Source organism: Marmota marmota, unplaced genomic scaffold (assembly GCF_001458135.2).
Source record: "Marmota marmota marmota unplaced genomic scaffold, marMar, whole genome shotgun sequence".
Classification (NCBI taxonomy): Eukaryota; Metazoa; Chordata; class Mammalia; order Rodentia; family Sciuridae; genus Marmota; species Marmota marmota.
Window position 1 is genome coordinate 2,137,875 of NW_026000139.1, and position 24,168 is coordinate 2,162,042.

At 35.0% G+C, this 24,168-nt stretch overlaps 1 protein-coding gene across 3 annotated transcripts in view; it reads left to right on the top strand.

The window, feature by feature from the left end:
* The window catches only part of Taok3 (TAO kinase 3), a 179,769-nt gene that overhangs the window by 26,189 nt on the left and 129,412 nt on the right, over positions 1–24,168 (top strand). The window contains exon 1 of one of the 3 annotated variants that reach the window (XM_048785727.1): positions 15,926–16,120. The exons of the other annotated variants lie outside the window; for them this stretch is intronic. The gene's annotated coding sequence lies outside the window, so the exon portion shown is untranslated. Of the gene's footprint in view, positions 1–15,925; positions 16,121–24,168 lie in introns of those variants that run through there. 3 annotated transcript variants of the gene reach the window in all.

Here is a 24,168-nt window from a genome sequence, read left to right on the forward strand (position 1 = left end):
TTTAAAAATAAATATATTCTTTCATAATGTGATAATTGTACCTTCCTAGGTTTCAAAATGCCCTTACTTACTAGTAGCTCATTGTATTTGGTTGCAGTTATAAAGCACCTTCACATGCTTATTTTAAAATTTGGTCCTCAAGATTACCATAAGGTTGCCATTGTGGTGGTGCACACCTGTGATCCCTGCAACTGGGGAGGCTGAGACAGGAGGATCCTATGTTCGAGGCCAGCCCCAGCCACTTAGCAAGACCCCATCTCAAAATAAATAAAATGGACTGGGGATGTAGCTCAGTGGTAAAGTGCCCTCGCATCCTGTCCCCAGAACAACAACAACAAAAAATTACTATTAAAATCGGATAGTATTATCCCCATTTTACAATAAATGATAGACCTAGCATCCCAGGGTTACCACGTGTTGCGTCCGGGGGCAGCACCTAGCTCTTTGCTTCCTAATTCAGCATGGTATTATTTTCTGGAACTCCAAGCTGTCTACTTGGTACATTCATTCCCTTTCTACATTAATTTTCTTATCAAAAGTACATTATACTTCATTCTGAAGGAAATGGAATTGAATTCCAAGGTATTTTATATTCTCTAGTAGTTGCTCTTCTAGAAACTACCAATCATATGTAGTGCAGGATGTTCACGAATTTCCCCCCTTACAAAAAAATGAGGCTATTTTAGACCTTTGTGTACCATACCTAGACCTTTGCTTGACTTGTTTTCCTCTTGGTTTTGGTAGTGGCAGCTAGGCCCAGAAGAGATCAATTCCATATTCTTGTTCTTCATACCAAAGGAAACAGATGTCTCTCATTTTTAGGAGGTCCGTGTCCGTGTCAGACTTAGGAACCTCATGAGATGACTGTATACTGTCTAGCCAGGGAGCATGGCTGACCAAGGCTGCTTTCTGCAGCTCTCTATCCCTTTCAAGCTTTCCTGCTCCCATTTTACCTTCTTTCCTCTTTTTTTCCCCTCTTTCCCTTTTTTCCTTTTTGAACTTTTAAAAAATCTTGGCTTCCTCTCTGTGTTTTCTTATGCACTAACCCACTTAAAATGTAAGGACCAGCTGTCGTCTTCTGTAATCCAAAGGAGCTGCCATGCAGGGTCCTTCCCTCTGTGGCAATTTCCTCTTTGCCCAACTCTCACATGGGCCCTGGTCTCCACCACACTGACACGCATCTTAACCAGAGGGCTGGCACCTGGGTTGTGGCACTGTAGTTTGGGTCAAGAATCTGAACACTACCTAAAAAAGCATAAGGCTGCCTTGACACATTTATTTATTAATCACTTTAATAGACAAATAAAAACATAAAATTGTATATATTTATGGGGTGCCCCGTGACAAGGCATATTTGAGAGTTCATTTGGAAACTAGGCACTTTTTTCTATCCCCAGCAGATCTATTTAGTGTTAGAATATATAAAAATATATACTGGTCTTCTTTGTAGACAGGAAAAGGGGATAAAGACTTTTCTGATTAATATCACCTAAGCAAACTACTCTGAAATAGTTTTATTCTTGGTTGAATAATCTTTCCATTTGATTATGATCTTTACATTTATTTTCTCATCTGTTATTCTGACTTTTCATAGTGAAGGTTTTATTTTGTTTTGTTTTCCCTGTTGGCCTCTCTAGAGAGAAATAATTTGTGAAGAAAAGGGACAGGAAATGAGAGTTTCGATTTTATTCTAGGACTTTTGTCATTATTTTCTAGAAAGCACACACCATTAAATACCTTATATGTTTTTCTCTCAAAATATGGAAAATATCAAATATTTCTCTGTGTTGTTGTCTACCCAGAGTTTTGACTTAATGCCAGTGACTGATAGTGTATTGTCATTCTTCTGTCACATTCATGACAGATAAAAGCAAATACCCAATTGATCTACCTTGTATTTCTGGTTAGCCACATACCAGTGTTCCCCTTTTAAATCATGGTGGGAGTAGTTGTAGGCAGATACTTATTGCATTTTTTTTTTTTTTTTTTTTTTTTTGCCAGTATCACCTCAGATAACTTGTCATGGATCCATGTGTGGAAATATCAAAATTCAGGGACTATTTGTGTTCCCAGGACCCTTGTTTTCATTTTGCTTTGCAGTAGTTAGTTGAATGCTACTTCCCATTTTTAAAGGGCAGAGAGAATGCCCTTCTCGAATGTCTAAGTCGTAGAATATAGAAGATTTTTTCCATCTGCCAGCCCCATTTTTTTTTTTTTTTGAGGGTCTTGCTTAGTTGCCCAAGCAGACCTTGACCTTGTGATCCTCCTACTTCAGCCTCCCAAGTAGCTGGGATTATAGGTGTGCACCACCATGCCTAACTCAAGTTTTGTGTCTTGATGTAAAGAGCATACAGAAAATGACTCATGATGTAGAATACAGTCTTGTTGCTCACCATGATTCTAGCAAATGTTTAACATTAATCTTAGTCGTTTCTTTTTTTTTTTCCTTTTTTCTGTTTTTATATTTTCTGATTGTATTCTGAAATAAATGGGTTTTTTTTGTATGTTGCTGGATTTTTAAAAATTGAGAATAAATTTGAATTGCTTTGGAATTTAGTTCTTGGGACACAGAATCCTGGTACTTCCACATTAATTCTGGAGAAAATAGTCTGAGTTCCAGTAACCAAATCACCATTCCTTCTAGAACCAGCCATTACATGTCACATAGTGTTTGAAGTTTCAAGGTCCAAATATTGATGTTGTATAATTTAGCCTGTCAGTTGTGTTTATTACTCATGAATTGTCTCCGGCCTTTGCATTAACTGACCTCCCTCCCTCAAATACTTTTTGGTGTCTCTGAGACTTTCTTACCTCCTGTCCTCAAGAAACTGGGTTAAATATCTTTTATAAGCACTACACTACTCTGTTACTGCCTGTATTTCAGGCTTGCTTTCTCACTAGATCTAATCTCTTTGAGGACAAGACCTTAGCATGTTCACGATTATTATCTTTGCTATTTGGCATGAAGCCTGGCACATCATAGATATTAAATAAGTATATGCGGAAGGAATGGATAAAATTACAGGGAAAAAATTGTTACTTAGTTTCATATTTCTTCCAAATTTAAAAGCCACTATAAATCCCTTATGCCAAAATATCCACTTGTTATCTTGATTAACATATACTTCTTTATATAAGTGGAAAGTTTCAATTATTTGGTTACATTTTGAATTTGGGACTAGCAAAATGGGTTCTTTAGTGAGAGACCTCTAGTTTCCCTTGAAGAAAAAAATTTGTAGCTCATCTACCCAGAGGAGATAATTAGCATCACATGTTACTCATTAATGTAAATTTCTGAAATAGCTGTACTTATTTAAAAAAAAAAAAAAAGATGCAGAGTTTTTGTACTCTAGTTGTAGAGCTTTGAACTTGAGGGGGAAGCAGGGTCCTGTGCTCCATGCCCATGTAAGTAAACTTGTAATGTAAAGATTCCGTTAATTGTTTCTTCTGTAGACTGCAAGGTCCCTGAGAGTAGGCTTTGTGTCTCTTGTGTTTCTGTTTGCCACCTAGCACAAACTCTGGTTATTTTAGGAACTCAATAATGATATGTTGAATAAATTTTGGAAGAAGAAATACTAGAGTGGAGGTCTTTGATCTGCATGTGCCCTGTGAATGGTAGAATGCATCACAACCAATTTAATAGGTGGAAGTTACTGTCTACATGTCATATGCTTTCTGAAAATGAGTTAAAAATATCCTATTGGGGTTGGGAAAATCACAGTTTGGGGGTTTGTTTTACATACTGTATCATACTTTCAGTTAAAGTGGGTTTAAAATTAATCCATACAGATCAAATGGACTTTTCAAATTTCATCTAGCAAAAGGAATTGAGAAAGATGGTGTTTGTGGCCTCTAAGTAGATCTTTATTCTGGAAGACCTAAGATAAAAACTCTAAATGCCAATAATCCTGAGGCTTATTTGTGAGAATTATATTTTCAGATTTTTATAGAAGTTCCTCTTCTGCCAGAAAGGAAACTTGAGTTTGAGAACCAGTCTCCAAGGACTGGAGAGTGAATGAACTTAACTCTGTCTTACTCGGATTGATTTCAGTATTTTTGGCAGAAGATCAAAATAGCTTACACATAGCATTTCCATGAATGTTTGAACCTTTTCCTTCACTATTATTATTTCTCAACACATGTAAGTGTTTTTCTTTCAAAGTGACACATGCTTATGTTATATAAACAACTGGTTCAGACTTGTTTAGACTTTAGCTTTCATGCTATGATTAGAAAGTTAAGAAATTAAACTTTCTCTAGTCCTGGTTCTCAGCCTTTTCAGAACATCAGTTTTTCTGTAAAATTGGAATAATAGTGACAACGACTTGGGATTCATGGGGGAATTATTTGATAGCAGGTACATAAAACCTCCATCGAAGTGACTGTATTGCAGATGAGGGTGAGAGGGTGGAGTCAGCCATGGTTTTTATATTAAAACCAGATGGAGAGACTGAGTTAGGTATTTGGCTTGCTTGCTTGCTTGTTTTTGATCACTGTGATCCCAAATTAGTCCAAATATATCTTTTAAATAAGAAATACTATTAAGTATTAAGTATTACTGTTAAGTAATACTATTAAGTTATCAATTTAGACTGATATGTTTATGTCAGCAAGTTATTGATCATTATTATACTATTACTTTATTCATGCAATAGAAAGGGGATGATTATTATATATATTTATAGAAAAATTATTGAAGAATACACAATGGTTTCTTAGCAATACCTCTGAGGAGTGGGAATGGGAAGGCCAAACGGAGAGGGAAACTTTTTCTATCTACACCCTTATTGTACTGCTCGAATATTATTGAGCACATATTACTTTTATAAGAAAAAAACAAAAAGACAGTTGAAAGTTTTTAGCAGCAAGTGGTATAGTGAAGGTTGTAAATGGAGCTAATAAACTGCCTAATATGCTGGCAATATCTAAGAGTAAATATTTTTTGTCATTACAAGTAAGTAGAATTATATCCATGACCATAAAAATGAAATAATGCAGAGAGATTGTGTTAAAATGGTAATTTATTTTTCCCCAGTAGCTGACTCAATTTTGGATATATTCAAAGTGTATCTTTGAAAGTTTTAAGAGTACAGAACCTGCAGATATGGAGGACCATCTGTAAGGGACACAGGTTTGTTATCCAAGGGGCTCCTCGAACCAATCACCCATGGATACCATAGGATGACTATAGTTTCTTATCTATAAAAGAAAAAAAGCAAACAATACATAAAAGTTAAAAATGAAATTCCTTTATGGTTACACACCATTTCTGAAGTTTGTTTATTGCGAGTGATTTGGTGTATTTTTTAAAATGGAACTCTCCCTATGGAAATGGACACACCCACACACAATTATATGCATATCACTTCATTTCTTTATTTCTTTTTTGATTTGCTGGGGGTTGAAACCAGGTCCTCACACATGCGGAACACGTGCTCTAACACTGAGCTACATCCCCAGCCTCACGTATCATTTCTTAAATAAAAATGGGCTTTTATTATATGCACTGTTCTGCAACATGCTTTTTCACTTAATGTTAATATATGATCATTACATATACACTTAGTTGTTCCATAATTCACTGTTACTGAAGTTCAAAGTTGTATGCACACTTTGCTACATTGTACATTCCTGGATAGCCTTCCTTCTCCACTTACGTATTTCAGTAGGGCAAATAACTAGAAGCAAAATTGCTAAATGAAAAGATGTCTTGATTTAAAAATGCTGATAGGCAGTGCCAGATTGCTACCAATGAAATTACATTGTTATACTGACACCCAGGCCAAATTCTAGTAGTGCCTGTCTTCTTTTCTCCCACCCACCCCCCAACCTTGCTCCTGCAACCTGAAAAAAGTATAATTCAATTTATGTTTCTTTGATGATTACTGTCATTGAAAATCACATTGCATATAATAATATAGATTTAAATTTATAGTTGTAAAAGTTGGATGTTTACCTTCTTTTGCCTATTTTCATATCTCTTTTCACTTTTTCTTTTTGATTCATAAATACTTTATATAGGATATTTTTTTAAAGAGAGAGAGAGAGAGAGAGAGAGAGAGAGAGAGAGAGAAAGAGAATTTTAATATTTGTTTTTTAGTTTTTGGCGGACACAACATCTTTGTTTGTATGTGGTGCTGAGGATCGAACCCGGGCCACACGCACGCCAGGCAAGCGCGCTACCGCTTGAGCCACATCCCCAGCCCCAATATATAGGATATTTTTTGGTAATATAAAAGCTAATATTTCTCCATTTGTGTCTTTATATTAATAGTGTTTTATGCAGAAGAATCAATTTATTGTAATGTTATTCTGATCAAAATTATACATATCTATAATTTAAAAAGCCAAAATTTTCTTCAAAGCTGATAACAAAAAACCATGGTCTCCTGCCTTACATCTCTTCTCCCATTCCCAATTGCTGCTTCCCAGTGGTAACCACTTTAAAGTTTTATCGATGTATAATGGTCTTTTTTTTCTATATATACATTTCTAAGCAACATTTTTATATTGCTATCTGAATATTTCAATTTTAGATGAAAACTTAGACTTTAGCTTTCTTACATACACAGCTCACATTTTACCCCTATCTTCCAGAAATAGTTATATCATAATTTTTGGTTAGCTTAACAGACAGTGCTTGCGTTATTATGATACATATGTTATTCACAGCTTTGGCTTTTAGAGGACTATGACTAAGTTCTCTTTCTGAGTAACATTTTGTTTTCCCTAGAGTCAATAATTGCTTCATTTCTTTTATTAATTCACATAATTCATTCTCATTTCCTACCCCACAATTTTAAGTATCCTCTCAATATGTTCACATCTACTAGGTAATATATCAAATTAATCTTTTTCTTGAAAACTCCCTATAGAATCCCTGTGTTCTGCAAAACACAGTAAGATACCACTTCACACACACACACACACACACACACACGCAATTATGTATACGTCCTTTCTTAAGTAAAAGTGGGATTTGATCATATATACTGTTTTCCAACATGCTTTTTTTCACGCAATATATTTATATAAGATTAGTGCATATGTTCTTTTTCATCATTAAACTGTTATTCTCTCAGACTCCTTTTGCTGTTATTATCCTGGTTATTTATCTTTAACATCATCCAGGAGGTTTATATTTTTGCAGCAAAATTAAAGAAACTTTAGCTTTCTTACATACACAGTAAGTGTTGTTTGTTTGTTTTTTAGTTTCTGCATTTTGTGTCATTTAAAAATCTGAGATTATAAAAATATTTGCCCACATTTCTATTGGTTGAACAGTTCTAATTTTCTATATATATAAATTATTTTGTTATAAAGAATGAGATATGGAAGCTTCCTTTGTTTTTTTTTTTTTTCAATCCTTGAATGACTGTCCTGTGTCATTGTATTAAGTAGTTCATCTTCCTACACTGATTTGAAACACAGCCTAGATCATATATCCATGTGGACTTGTTTGTTTTTGAGACCCTTCTGTTCTGTTTCATTGATCTGTCTATTCCAGTCCCAGATTTCAGCCATTCATTTGCTGTGGTTTTACTACTGATTTTAATTCCTGACTGGACAAGTTTCTTCAAAGCTCCTTACCTTCGCTTGATCCAAATTTCTTTTTTCTTTAATTTTTATTGTTGGTTGTTCAAAACATTACATAGTTCTTGATATATCATATTTCACACTTTGATTCAAGTGGGTTATGAACTCCCATTTTTACCCTGTATACAGATTGCAGAATCACATCAGTTACACATCCAGTGATTTACATATTGCCATACTAGTGTCTGTTGTATTCTGCTGCCTTTCCTATCCTCTACTATCCCCCTCCCCTCCCCTCCCCTCTCTCTACCCCCTCTACTGTCATTCATTTCTCCCCCTTGTATTATTTTTCCCTTTCCCCTCACTTCCTCTTGTATGTAATTTTGTATAACCCTGAGGGTCTCCTTCCATTTCCATGCAATTTCCCTTCTCTCTCCATTTCCCTCCCACTCTCATCCCTGTTTAATGTTAATCTTCTTCTCATGTTCTTCGTCCCTACTCTGTTCTTAGTTACTCTCCTTATATCAAAGAAGACATTTGGCATTTGTTTTTTAGGGATTGGCTAGCTTCACTTAGCATAATCTGCTCTAATGCCATCCATTTCCCTGCAAATTCTATGATTTTGTCATTTTTTAATGCAGAGTAATACTCCATTGTGTATAAATGCCACATTTTTTTTTATCCATTCGTCTATTGAAGGGCATCTGGGTTGGTTCCACAGTCTTGCTATTGTGACTTGAGCTGCTATGAACATCGATGTAGCAGTGTCCCTGTAGCATGCTCTTTTTAGGTCTTTAGGGAATAGACTGAGAAGGGGAATAGCTGGGTCAAATGGTGGTTCCATTCCCAGCTTTCCAAGAAGCTTGATCCAAATTTCCCTGGCTACTTATTGAATGTTTGTTCTTCTAGATCAGGAGTTGGAAAACTTTGAACCCACAGATCAAATCTGTCTGTTTTTAATAATTTGGAAGCTAAAAATGATTTTTAATTTTTTGCTAGTTGGGTGGAAAAGAATATTTCTTAACATGGGAAAATTATATGAAATTCAAATTTCAGTGTATAAGTAAAAGTTTATTCTAGCACATGCTCATTCTTAATGTTTTATTTGTGGCTATTTTCATGCTATGAGACAGTTGAGCAGTTACATCAGGCAGTATTGCCCACAAAACGTAAGATGTAGTAGAAAATTTACAAAAAAGTTTTGCTGGCACCTGTTCTGGACCAAATTTTGAACAGTTTAAAAGGAGTCCTATTTGAATTTCATATAATATACAGATTTAAATTTTAAGGAGAAATAACTTTTTCAGTGTTGTCACCAAAGAACAAAATAAGTCTTTCGTTTATTCAAATTTTCCATTAGCAACATCTATTATATCCATTAATGATATCAATATAGTCATTATTGGGATCTTTTCTTTTACTCTATTTCTTCATATATATTTAATTCATATAATTCTTTTAAGATAAAATATATCATAAAACAGTCAAGACATATCATATCTTCTGTTACCATCTCAATCAGATAAATGAAACATAAAAGAAAATGGAAATTATATTCTTGGCAAAAATATAAATGAAGATAGAAAAATTATTTTCCTGTAGTTTTCATTTACATTTTTTTTAGATATCATGTTGCTTGTTGCAACATACACTTTAATTATGGGTCAAAGGCAAAATGACTCACTTATTAAAATTATTTTTATTAAAATATACTCACATGTATTAAAATTTTGAACAGTACAATTAATGTACAATATAGAACGTAAATGAACTCAATCAAAATAGAAACTACCAATCAAGCTGGGTGGTGTGGTGCACACCTGTAATCCCAATGGCTCGGAGGTTGAGATAGGAGAATTTCGAGTTCAAAGCCAGCCTCAGCAATGGCGAGGCACTAAGCAACTCAGTGAGACCCTGTCTCTGAATAAAATACAAAATAGGGCTGGGGTTGTGTCTCAGTGGTTGAGTGCCCATGAGATAAACCCCTGTACCCAAAAAAAGAAAACCCTACCAATCATACACAATATATTAGCAAATTCTTATCATATACCTTGAAACTGTTTGGGTATATGCTTCTAGGTTTTCCTTTATCTTTCCTAATGTTGTTTATATTATTAATATTACTTTTAAATGTAATGATATTACATATATTACATATGCATATTACATTTTCTTATTACTTATCAATACTTTAGTAGGACATCATTTTTATACATCTGCTTCTACAGTAATCAAGTGTAAAATTCTACCTATTTTTATTTTTCTTAATACTTTTTTAGTTGTAGATGGACATAATATCTTTATTTTTATTTATTTATTTTTTATGTGGTGCTGAGGATTAAACCCAGGACCTCACATGTTTGAGGCAAGTGCTCTGCCACTGAGCTACAACCCCAGCCCCCTACCTATTCTTTTTTGATGGACTTTTGGGTTGTTTCCAGATGTTTTCTATTACAAACCATGTTGTAATTATCATTTATAAATAGCAGTAGGATTCATTTTCAGTTCATCTACTCTGATTCTAGACTATTTCATTTCCAGGATCGCTTTCTTCATATATTCCTAGAAATGTAAAGGACCTCTCATTTTAGTTAAAAAAAAAAAAAACATTATTTAAGTAATTACTATTTATAAAGCAGTGTGCTTCCCAGAAGTCCTTTTCGGTTTTTGTTTCTTTAATAATGAAATAGTCCTGATCTCTGTGAGCTTACAGCCTCATATGGCTGGCCAGCATGTACCCAATCAATCATAACTTTTACTAATTATGTAGTTTGTAAAATGTTAGTTATGACTGTGTGCTGATAAACTTTTTTGCCTTGGGCTTTCAACAGATTACAGGGAGATGGGGTTGATAAAGGTACGTGAAACAAAGTGCATATTGAAGAGTAGCAAATTCTATTTATTGGTGGGCTTGTGCCACCAAAGCTCTCTCATCAGGTAGACAAATTATAACACAGAGAAGAGATTAAAAGACGTAATGTCCTATCCTGTATCCTATGTTACCAACATGCTATCTGGTTTCACTTTTCATGTGCTGTAGTTGCATTAGCTATAAGAAATAATGGTAAAAATTAAGTTATATAAACCTATTTTTAAAAAAAATTAATAAAACTTTATAAGATCACTAGATTTCACTGGAGCTTCCACCCTATATGTTACTAGATGTGATAAAAATTGATTACAAAAAGTAAGTGGGAAAATGTTAACTTTTATTAATGACATACCATGTAAATTGGAGTATTGTTCCGTGTTCTATCGTATACCTTTTGACACATTGGGTTCACTTGTGGAAATTTATCATAAGGAAATCATTACGGGTACATCACCACGATCTATTTACAGAACTCTTTCATCATCACAAGCAGAAGAATCTCTGTACCCATTAAGCACTAACTCAGCATTCCCCTGCTTTGCCAAGGTAATCTGCCACCCTTTTATCCCTATGAAAGAAAAGATTGTTTGTCTTTTTATTGAGTTGTAATTAATGTTCTGAACATTAAACATTAAACCCTTATCGGACACATGATTTGCAGACATTTGCTCTCACCTTTGATAGTGTCTTTTGATACAAATAAGTTTAATCTTACTGAGGTTCGGTTTTTTTCTGTTTTGTCTTTTGTTACCTGTGCTTTTGGTGTTTCTACTGTTGGAATTTTCATTGTTGCTGTTCACTTTGAATTTTTTTTGTAATTGACAAAATATATATCTGGTGTACAATTTAATATTTTGATACATGCACACATTAAATCAAACTAACATACCTGATTTCAACTGAAATTTTGTAACCTTTGGTACGTGTCCTCACTGCCACTGGTCCCTGGTAACCAGCATTCTATTCTACATATTCTGTTCTGAGTTTGACTTCTTAGACTCCGTATATAAGTGAGATCATACACTTTTGGCCTTTCTATACCTGCCTTATTTTACTTAACATAATATCCTTTGTGGTCATCTTCATTGATGCAAATGACAGATCTTCTTCCTTTTTGTGGGAGGTGAGGGAGGAGTACCAGGGATTGAACTCAGGGTCACTCGGCCACTGAGCCACTGAGCCAGCCACTGAACCGCATCCCCAGACCTATTTTGTATTTTATTTAGAGACAAGGTCTCGCCTCGCTATTGCTGAGGCTGGCTTTGAACTTGAGGTTCTCCTGCCTCAGGCTCCTGAGCTGCTGGAATTACAGGCGCCTGACTCCTTCCTTTCCCCTGTAGTGCTGGGGATTAAACCCAGGGCCTTGTGCACGTGAGGGAAGCACTCTACCAACTCTACCTGAGCTATAACCCCAGCCCAGGCTCCTTCCCTTTTTTTTCCAAGGCTGGATAGTATTTCATTGTGTAATGACCCACATTGCTCTCATTCATTCATCCATCGTTGGACATTGAGGTTGATATCACGGCACAGCTATTTTGAACAATGCTGCAGGGAATGTGGGAATGCAAATATCTCTTCACTATACTAATTTCATTTCCTTTGGATACGAAGCCCCGAAGTGGAATTGCAGTTCTAATTTTAATTTTTTGAATAACCTCCACACTGTTTCCATAATAGCTGTACCAACTCACATACTCACCACCATCTTACAAGGGTCCCCTCTTGCTAACATTGGTTATCTTTTGTCTTTCCCTTCCCCCACCCCCAATCCAGGGAGTGAACCCAGGACCTTGCACATACTAGGCAAGTACTCCACCACTGACTCTCCCCAGTCCTTATCTTTTATCTTTTTGATGAGCACCATTCTTACAGGTGTGAGATGGTATAATGGTTTTAATCTGCATTTCCCTAATTATTTTGATGTCATTTTTAAGAAACCATAGCCAAACCCAAGGTTTATTACTATAATTTTTAAAGAGTTTTATAATTATTTAGGTCTTTTACATATATATTTAATATTTATTTTTTAGTTATAGGTGGACACAGTATCTTTATTTTATTTTTATGTTGAGGATTGAACCTAGTGTCTCACACCTGCTAGGCAAGCACTCTACCTCTGAGTCACACCCCCAGCCCAATATATATTTTGAGTTAATTTGTGTATATGGTATAAAGGTCCAGTTTAATTCTTTTGTATACTATGTAGTTGTCCTAACATGGTTTTTTGAAGAGGCTCTTCTTTCCCTGTTGAATGTTCTTGGTGCCCTGTTGTGGATTTCTTAGCTGTAGAGATAGTGAGGGTTCATTTCACAAGCTCTCTCCATTGGCCCATGTGTGTCCTCTGTTGGCAAGTATGGCACTGTCCTGACTGCCCTAGCTGTGTTCTAAGCCACAGGAAGTGTGGGAACCTCCAATTCTGTTCTTTTTCAGTAGTACCTTGGCTTTTTGGGGTCCTTTGGAATTCTATATAAATTTCAGACTGAGTTCTTCCATTTCTGTACAAAACACTTTTAAATTTTGATGTAAATACATATTAAGTTTCCTAGTCCTTGAACCCACGCTATCTTTCCACTTATTGCTGTCTTTGTAGATTTCTTTTGGCAAGATTTTGTGATTTTTATTTAATAAGTGTTTTCCTTCTGGGTCTGGGGCTTCACAGGTGCCAGTCACACACCGTACCATGAGCTACATGTCCAGCCTTCGTTGTTCAAATCTTTGTGCCGCCTCAGTGAAGTTTGTTCCTAAATATTTCCTTATTCTGATGACATTATTAATCAATTGTTTCCTTAATTCCCTTTTCAGGTTTGTTCATTGCTGTGTAGATAAATGCACTGATTTCCTGTTTTGGTTTTGTACTTTGCCACTTCGTTAAATTCATATAAGCTCTAACAGGTTTCTATGTGCATGTGAATTCCTTAGGGTTTTCTAGATATAAGATGAGGATATCAAGGCAGAACATTTTAATGTAATGTTTTTTCTGAATAAGACCAAAGAAAATAATTTATGCCAATGACTAGGAGTCCTTTCAGGTTTAGTTTTTTGTTTTATTTTGGTTTGTTTTTTGTCTGTTTTGAGTGGGAAATCATTTCTTTTAAAATAAGGATCACTAGGGCTGGGGATGTGGCTCAAGCGGTAGCGCGCTCACCTGGCATGCGTGTGGCCCGGGTTCGATCCTCAGCACCACATACAAACAAAGATGTTGTGTCCGCCAAAAACTAAAAAATAAATATTAAAAAAACTCACTCTCTCTCTCTCTCTTTAAAAAAAAAATAAGGATCACTAGTAATAAACAGAGTAAAATTTCTAAAGGACAATTAATAAACTAGTACACTTAAATAAATTCTAATGAGTAGAAGCAGGTATGCTAGGGCTGGGGCTGTAGCTCAGTGGTAGAGTGCTTGCCTAGCATGGGTGACGCAGTGGGTTCCATCTTCAGCACCACATATAAAACAAATAAATAAACAATAAAGGTTAAATTCTATTTTTTTAAAAAAGTAAGACTTATGATAACAAATCCATGATCAAGATTAACTAAGTAAACCTTTTCTTGATTCCTTTAATTGAGCATTTTAAAACCTGACACTGCTTATCAATCCATGTAGAATGCAAGTCTTCCATTACCATTAGGAATTAATTGAGGGTGATCTGAGAAATCAAACAATTGGAGACAATCTCCATGTCACGCATCTGGATGTCCATCCCATCCCCTATTGGAGCTTGGCCTGTGTGCTTCTTGGCATCAGTGCCTCCTAATAACTCCTCTCCTCCTTTCCTCCTGAAATTATCCCAGCAGCTACTGGACAATTTGGGGTCAGTATCATCACTTATGGTATAACCTTAGAGGACTATCTGATCCAAAATTCACCCTCTTCATTATTTACTATTTCTGCTTCCTTTGTCATTTATACTTAAAGCTAAGTTCATTGTACCACAAACAAATCCCACCACCCCCTCATGTGCACTTACATAGTCTTCCTTTCCCCAATTCTCAGAGTTCCTTCAAATGATTGTTCAATCTGGTCTCTTCTGTTTTTTTTAGTTCCTCCTCTTTTTGAGGGAGGAGAATTAGCTTTTTATATATCAACAAAATATTTCAAGCTTGTAGTCTATAACCAATATTCAGGTCAGTCTCAGAATTTTTTTAAACATTTTCTTTTTAGTTGTTAGTGGACATAATACCTTTATTTTATTTTTATGTGGATCGAACCCAGTGCCTCTCATGCCAGGCAAGTGCTCTTCCTCTGAGCCACAACCCCAGCCCCATCTCAGAATTTTTTAAAGAAATACACTACATAGGTGAAGTATCTTTTGTACTCCTTCCAGGTCCCATTACTTCCCATTTACCCCCAATGCATTCACTTCCCAGAAATTGGTGTGTATCCCTTTCTTTACCAGTTGAACTTTTATTTATACATCCTTCTACAAACAGTGTCGTGTTGTTTGTGATAAATTTAGATTGAGTTCATTGATTTAAAGTATGACTTTTTATCATGTAAGTATATCACAATTATCCTTTCTCCTTTGGATGTATTTAAGGTGTTTCTCATTTTTTAACCATTGCAAACAGTGTCTCAATTCATGTGCCCGTGCAGGAATCAAGAATGTACATCCTCAACTTTACTAAATATCGCTAACTCATGCTGATAGTCTTTATAGTAATGTTTCCTTCTACTTTATTTCTGAGCAAAAATATGATCTTTATAATGGCTGGTGAGCGTTGATATAATGGATGAAATTTAGGATGGGATTTCACCTTCAGAACCAATTGCTTAGATAACTTGAGTCAAGTCATTTCATCTCTCTGAGTCTCAATTTCTTCATATCCAAAGTAAGGCCAGATTAAATATGACTGCAGATGTCCTTTCTAACCTTGATGTCCTGTAGTTTTAGTTCTAATGATGTGAATATCAAGAGAAAGATTTTAAAATGAAATTATATATAATAAAGAACTTATGTAACCAGTCCCTAAATCCCGAGGTCTCTCTCTCTCAAAATCCAAAAGTTCACTTAAGAATATCTTCAAGTCTGTATTCACCAAGTCATTTTTATGTATTCTATAATCAAGATAGTTTTAAAATTATTTCTTAATTAAATTGTATTCTGATGTACATAATTAGTTGTATTTTAATGGCACTTTTTAAAAGATAATTAAAATACAAAATAAAGTATTGAATCTTCATCAGAGTCAAAAAACTCTTTTGTGTACTAACCTGAAAACCTAAATGCCATATGAAACATTGATTTGTGGCTAAAAACATGTTCAGAGTTGCAGATATGTAACTTGGAAGTGAACATTTGGATCCCAACTCATTTGCAATTTGGAGACTTCCTGTAATGTTAATTTCAGGAAATCCCAAGCAAATATGCAGTTACTGCTCTAAAAGATATATATGTGGTGTGTACTGTGGAAATTAAAATGTCACTGCTAAATGATTTGCATGTTGTGGGTTTGGAAGGGCCTAGAACTTCCTTCTTAGGCTTTTTCTCCAATAGTAGACTGCTTCATCTTCCTCCTCCTGGAGAAAGGCAGGCAGGATAAGAGGCATCACAAGGAGAAACTTTTAACGAACTTTTTACAAAAAGGCAAAGACAATTTCAAGGCACTGATGGTCAGTAACATCTCTGGCTGAGTCCTCAAATAAGATAGAGCTTAACTCTTCCAGGTTGATTTCTTCATGAGAAGTTGCTCTGGTTGTCCTTTAATATAAAAAGGTTAGTTTTCATTTCCTTAAATGTTGACTACAGATTTCCAGGCAATTTAGTCATTCCTGTTGTATAAAAATTTACCGCTGATTATCTGACCCAGTCATAATGCTGTTGATTAAAAAAAAAAAGCTCTTTAGCTATTAGAGGGTCCTAGTCTTAGGTGAAGTACAAGAGGCAGCTTTTCTCTTTCTTTGTAATGGAGCTGAAAATACCTTCTTTACTGCCTTGCCCAACCTTCCTGCTAGGATCCAGATTACCCTGAGTCGGTTGTCTATGTATGAGTTTTCAATTCTCATTTTTTAAAGCTTTCATTTTGTTTGCTTTTAACTCTTTTTAAATGGCTGCTTAGACTCTTTTCTGGATTGTTCCCTGGTAAATGATAGGGATTTTTTTTTTTTTTTTTTGGTCAGTTTCATTTTCACTCTAGATTTTAATGCAAGGCTCAGCAGAAGAGAGCCTCACAGATAAGCACTTTTGATTGATGGCTGCACATCTGCTGTGTTTCCCCAAATGTATTTTTTCCTCCACAGTCTTTTGGCGCTCTTGTGATGATTTTGTTGTGCTAGATCATGATACTACAAGCCTCAGGTTAAGATTGGTGTTACTCAAAAGCCAAAAATAATGTCTGAGTGCAAGGTTGTGACAAAAGCTGTTAAGGACAAACAAAAAACTCATAGTTGAAGTGATACTCTCCTTTTTCTGTTGATTCAATATGCAACGGTGGGCGATTAGTTTCCTAAGCTTGGCTTTCATTTCTTCATTTGTACAATCAGGCGAACATAAGCTGTTTTGTAGATTTTGTGAATAATTCGATGATAAAACATTTGTAGGTTGTAATACTTGTTGAAATAGATATTAGTAATAAACCTTATTTGGAGAAACTATCTCTTTGCCACTCACCACCTCCCCAACCCCAGAATAATATCTTACTTTTTTATAATTGTGCAGAGCATGGCTAATTGTATGTTTTAATCCAAAATTACAGCATTGCTGTATGTTTTTTGTTTTTTCTTTCTTCTTTCTTGTTCTTTTTTAATTTTCTTCCTTTCCCTTTTGTAGTACTGGGAATTGAACCCAGGGCCTCACATGTGCTAGACAAGCAGTAAAGTACATCCCCAGACCTTTTTGATTTTGAGACAAGGCCTCACTAAGTTGGCAATGGTGGCCTTGAATTTGACACCCTCCTGAATCAGTCTCCTGAGTTTCTGGGATAACAGGCGTGCCTGCTTTGCTCACCACCACCCCCATCCTGCTGAGGATGGAACCCAGGGCTTGGTGCCTGCTAGGCAAGCACTGTACCCTCTGATCTAACCTCCAGACTTCATTGCTGAATATTTTCAAAATCACAATTGCTTATTTAATTTAGACAGACTTCTTTCGTAGACTTTTAAGTAATGCTAATAAATGTTAAATTATAAATTAAAGCACTAAATTAAAAAAATTTTAATTCTTAATAGTAGGGAATCCCTTAGTATTTAATCATCTCATCAGTTTTGATTTTCCATAGCTATAATTTTTATCTCAGGTTTCTCATATGAAATAAGTAATACACACATGGAAAATATTTGATGATAAATATTAATTTTAAACTAGTAATTGAAGCAGAATATTGGAATCATGGTATTTTTAGGTTGTAAATATTCTCAGATTTGCCCTTAAACTTTTTTTTTTTTTTGCTTTCATGACTGAAGAATTTATTTTTAGTCTTTGGAATTCATTAACTTAATTAGGATGTCTCAGTGCTTAATCCTATGATCACTGTCCTTGGAATACTGTGTTATTTTCTGTCAATAGTGTCAAGTCTTTTCTTATTTCTAGAAAGTTTTTTAATTTCATATTTTAAAATTACATTTACATTATCTTCAAGATACTGATTATAATATGTCCATTTTTACATCTAAAACTTTCTGTCTCTTTTTTTTTTTTTTTTTTAACTTTGTTTGGGGTCCTCTTCTGTTGCTTTTTCAATTCTACACTGCAGGTCCATTACCATGCTTTTTTAACCTTTACCAGATCTGTGCTACTTCCAGTGCATGCTTCATTTGATTTAGTAGTGATTTTATTTTTTTTATTTTTCTACAAATCTCTTATTTTCTGCAGACTCATATTTCATTTCCTGTTTTGGCTCATGGTATCTTTTATTAACTTTTGGTTTGGGGGGCTGGGATTGTGGCTTGGTAGTAGAATGCTCGCCTATGAGGCACTGGGTTCCATCCCCAGCATCACATAAATGTAAAATAAAGATATTGTGTCCACCTAAAACTAAAAAATAAATATTAAAAAAAAACTTTTGCCTGGGCCCCATACCCACATTATTAGTTTTTTTCAAAATTTTCTTCGTGCATTATAATTTTACATAATGGTAGAATTTGTTGTTAACTATTTGTATCTGCACACAGTATAATGAATCCCCTTGTCCCTGTCCCTGGCCCTTTTTCCTTTCCTTTACTGATCTCCCTTCAGTTTGCATGAGATCCCACCACTTTTCTTTTTCTTTCCTTTTTCCTCTCCAACTTCCACTTCTGAGAAAAAACATATGACCCTTGACCTTCTGAGTTTGGCTTATTTTGCCTAATAATGTTCTCAAGGTTTTATCTGTTTTCCTGCAAATGACATAATTTCATTCTTCCTTATGGCTAAATAAAACTCCACTATGTACATATACCACATACGTTTCTGTTCATCCACTGATGGACACCTAGGCTAGTTCCATAGTTAGGCTACTGGGAATTGTGTGCACTAATCATGGGTATGCATGTATCTCTATAGTATGCTGATTTGAATTCTTTGTGTATATATGTGTGGGGAGGGAGGGAGGGAGGGAGAGNGAGAGAGAGAGAGAGAGAGAGAGAGAGAGATTGTGTGTGTGTGTGTGTGTGTGTGTGTGTGTGTGGTGCTGGGATTCAACCCAGGGCCTTGTGCATACGAGACAAGCATTCTACCAATTGAGCTATATCCCAGCCCCTGATTTTAATTCTTTAGGATAAATACCCAGGAGTGGTACAGCTGGGTTAGATGGTGGTCCATTCCTAGTCTTTTGAGGAACCTCAATTCTGATTTCCGTAGGGCTGCACTAATAGACAGCCCCATCAACAGTGTAAAAGTGTTCCTTTTCCTGCACATCCTCTCTAGTATTTATTATTATTTGTATTCTTTTTTAAAAAAAATTCTTTTATTTATTCTAATTTGTTATACATGACAGCAGAATGCATTTTGATTCATAGTACACACATAGAGCACAATTTTTCATGTTTCTGGTTGTATACAAAGTAGAGTCACACCATTCATGTCTTCAGACGTGTACTTATAGTAATGATGTCCATCTCATTCCACCATCTTTCCTACCCCTATGCCCCCTCCCTTGCCCTCCTTCTCCTTTGCCCTATCCAAAGTTCCTCCATCCCTCCCATGCTCCCATCCCACCCCAATTATGGGTCAGCATCCATTTATCAGAGAAAACATTTGGCCTTTGGTTTTTTGGGGGATTGGCCTTCTTCACTCAGCATGATATTCTCCAACTCCATCCATCTACCTGCAAATGCCTTGATTTTACTCTCTTTTAATACTGAGTAATATTCCTTTATGTATATATATACCACAGTTTCTTTATCCATTCATCTATTGAAGGGCATCCAGGTTTGTTCCACAGACTAGCTATTGTGAATTATGCTGCTATAAACATTGATGTGGCTGTGTCATTATAGTTTGCTGTTTTTAAGTCCTTTGAATATAAACTGAGGAGTGGGATAGCTGGATCAAATGGTGGTACCATTTCAGGTTTTCCAAGGAATCTCCAAACTGCTTTGCAGATTGGTTGCACCAATTTGCAGTCCCACTAGCAATGTATGAGTGTGCCTTTTCCTCCACATCCTCGCCAACACTTATTGTTGTTTATATTCTTAATAGCTGCCATTCTGATTGGAGAGAGATGAAATCTTTGAGTAGTTTTGATTTGTATTTCTCTAATTTGCTAGAGATATTGGACATTTTTTTCATATATTTGTTGATCGATTCTATATCATCTTCTGAAAAGTTTCTGTTCAGTTCCTTAGCCCATTTATTGATTGGGTTATTTGTGTGTGTGTGTGTGTGTGTGTGTGAAGTTTTTTGAATTCTTTATATATCCTAGAGATTAGTCCCATATCTGATGTGTGTGTGTGTGGTAAAAATTTGTTCCCATTCTGTAGGCTCTTTCTTTACCTCACTGATTGTTTCTTTTGCTGAGAAGAAGCTTTTCAGTTTGAACCCATCCCATTTGTTGATTCTTGATTTTTCTTCTTGCACTTGTTGAGGAAGTCAGGGCCTAATCTGACATGATGAGGATTTGGGCCTACTTTTCTTCTATTAGGTGAAGGGTCTCTGGTCTAATTCCTAAGTCTTTGATCTACATTGAGTTGAGTTTTGTGCATGGTGAGAGATAGGGGCTGCATATGGATTTCCAGTTTTCATAACACCATTTGTTGAAGAGGCTATCTTTTCTTCAATATGTTTTTGGTACCTTTGTCTAGTATCAGATAACTGTATTTATGTGGGTTTGTCTCTGTATCCTCTATTCTGTACTATTGGTCTACATGTCTATTTTGGTGCCAATACCATGCTGTTTTTGTTACTATTGCTCTGTAATATAGTTTAAGATCTGATATAGTGATGCCACCTGTTTCACTCTTCTTGCTAAAGATTGCTTTAGCTATTCTGGGTCTCTTATTTTTCCAGATGAATTTCATGATTGCCTTTTCTATTTCTATGAGGAATGTCATTGGGATTTTGATTAGAATTGCATTAAATCTGTGTAGTGCTTTTGGTAGTATGGTCATTTTGACAATATTTTTTCTGTCTAGCCAAGAACAAGGGAGATATTTCCATCTTCTAAGGTGTTTTTTAATTTTTTTCTTTAGCGTTCCGTAGTTTTCATTGTAGAGGGTTTTTACCTCTTTCATGAAGTTGATTCCCAAGGGTTGTTTTGTTTGTTTGTTTGTTTGTTTTGTTTTGTTTTGAGGCTATTGTAAATGGGGTATTTTTCCTAGTTTCTCTTTCAGAGGATTTGTCACTGATGTATAGAAATGCCTTTGATTTATGGGTGTTGATTTTATATCCTGCTACTTTGCTGAATTCATATATTAGTTCTAGAAGTTTTCTGATTGTAGGTATAGATTCATGTCATTGGCAAATAGTGATAGTTTGAGTTCTTCTTTTCCTATCCATATAATTTCTTTCATCTGTCTAATTGCTCTGGCTAAAGTTTCAAGAACTATGTTAAATGGAAGTGGTGAAAGAGGGCATCCTTGTCTGTTCCAGTTTTTAGAGGGAATGCTTTCAATTTTTCTCCATTTAGAATGATGTTGACCTTGGGCTTAGCATTAATAGCTTTTACAATGTTGAGATATGTTCCTATTATCCCTAGTTTTTCTAATGTTTTGAACATGAAGCAGTGCTGCTTTTTCTGTATCTGTTGAGATTATCATATGATTCTTATCTTTGATGTGATGAATTACATTTATTGATTTCTGTTTGTCAAACCAACCTTGCATCCCTGGGATGAACCCCACTTGATCATGGTGCGCTATCTTTTTTAATATTTTTTTTATTCAATTTGCCAGAATTTTATTGAGAATCTTTGTGTCTATGTTCATTAGAGATATTGGTCTGAAGTTTTCTTTGATTGATGTGTCTTTGTCAGGTTTTGGGTTATAGAATGAGTTTCGTATTTCATGGAATAATTTGAGGAATATTGGTATTAGTTTTTCTTTGGAGGTCTTGAAGAAGTCAGCTGTGTATCCATCTGGTCCTGGGCTTTTCTTGGTTGGTAGGTTTCTGATGGCATCTTCTGTTTCATTGCTTGAAATTGATCTGTTTAACCTATGTATATCATTCTGATTCATTTTGGGTAAATCATATGATTCTAGAAATTTGTTGATGTCTTTGAATTTTCTGTTATTGGAGTATAAATTTTTAAAATAATTTCTAATTATCTTCTGTATTTCTGTAGTGTCCGTCATGATATTTCCTTTTTCATCCGAGTTTTAGTAATTTGAGTTTTCTCTCTCCTTTTTATTAGCTTGGCTAAGGGTTTATCAATTTTATTTATTTTTTCAAAGAACCAACTTTTTGTTTTGTCAATTTTTTTCTATTGTTTCATTTGTTTTAATTTCAACTCCAATTTTAATTATTTCCTGTCTTCTACTACTTTTTGTATTGGTTTTGTTCTTCTTTTTTCTAGGGCTTTAAAATGTAATGTTCAGTTATTTATTTGTTGAGTTTTTCTTCTTTTAAGGAATGAACTCCATGCAATGAACTTTCCTCTTAGTACTGCCTTCATAGTGTCCCAGAGATATGTTTTGTTTTGATATGTTGTATCAGTGTCCTCACTTACCTCTAAGAATTTTTTAATATCTCCTCTTTGATGTCTTCTGCAATCCATTGATCATTTAATAGCATATTATTTAGTCTCCAGGTGTTGGAGTAGCTTCTATTTTTTATTTTATCGTTGATTTCTAATTTCAATCCATTATGATCTGATAGAATGCAAAGTAGTATCTACCTTTTTGTATTTGCTAAGAGTTGCTTTGTGGCATAATATATAGTCTGTTTTAGAGAAGGCTCCATGTGCTACCGAGAAGCAAGTGTATTCACCCATTGAGGGATGAAATATTTTATATATGTCTGTTAAGTCTAAGTCATTGATTGTATCATTGATTTCTGTAATTTATTTGTTTAGCTTTTGTTTGGAAGATCTATCCAGTGGTGAAAGAGGTGTGTTAAATCACGCAGTATTATTGTGTTGTGACCTATTTGACCCTTGAAATTGAGATGAGTTTGTTTGGTGAATGTAGATGCTTCATTGTTTGGGGCATATATATTTATAATTGTAATGTCTTATTGATGTGTGGCTCCCTTAAGCCATAAGTAATATCCTTCTTTATCCCTTTTGATTAACTTTTTGGCTTGAAGACTACTTTATTTGATATGAGAATGGAAACCCCTGCTTGTTTCTGTAGTTCATATGAGTAATATGTTTTTTCCTAAACTTTCACCTTCCTTCAATCTGTGGATGATTATTTATATTCTTGATGGCTGCCATTCTTACTGGAGTGGGATGAAATCTCAGTGTAGTTTTGATTTGCATTTCCCAAATTACTAAAGATGTTGAACATTTTTTTTCGTATATTTCTTGGCCATTTATATTACTTTTTTTGAGAAGTGTCTGTTTTAAAGTTCATTTGCCCATTTATTAGTTGAATTTTTGTTTGGGGGGGTGTTAAGTTTTTTGAGTTCTTTATATATTCTGGATATCAATCCTCTATTGAAAGAGGATTTTCTTAAATTCTGCAGGATCTTTCTTCCCTGTCTTGTTTCCTTTGCTGTGTAGAAGCTTTTTAACTGATACCATCCCATTTATTAATGCGTGGCATTATCTCCTGAGCTTTAGGTATCCTAAAGTCAATTGAGAAAGCTGTTGCTTATGCCTCTATGTTGGAGTGTTGACCCTATGTTTACTTCTAGGAATTGCATAGTTTCTGGTCTAATTCCTATGTCACTGATCAATTTTGAGTTTTGTATAAGGTGAGAGATAAGGATATAATCTCAATCTTCTACATATATATAACCATTTTTTACATCACCATTTGTTTAAAAGGCTATTTTTCCTCCAATTTATGTTTTTAGCATCTTTGTCAAGGATCAGATGACCGTATCTGCGTGGTTTTGTCTCTGTGGCTTCTATTCTGCACCATTGGTCTATATGTCTGATTTTTATGCCAGTCCCATACAGTTTTTCTTACTATAGCTCTGTCATATAATTTGGAGCCAGGTATTGTAATGTCTCCAGCATTGCTTTTTTGGTTTATAATTGCTTTGGCTATTCTGAGTCTTATTCTTCCAAATGAATTTAGGAATATTTTTTTTCTAGTTTTGTGAAGAATGTCATTGGTATTAATGGGAATTGTATTGAATATGTTTTTGCTTTTTGTAATATAGCCACTTTAACAATGTTATTTTTGCCTATCCATGAACATGAGAGGTCTTTCCATCTTTGTATGTCTTTTTCGATTTATTTC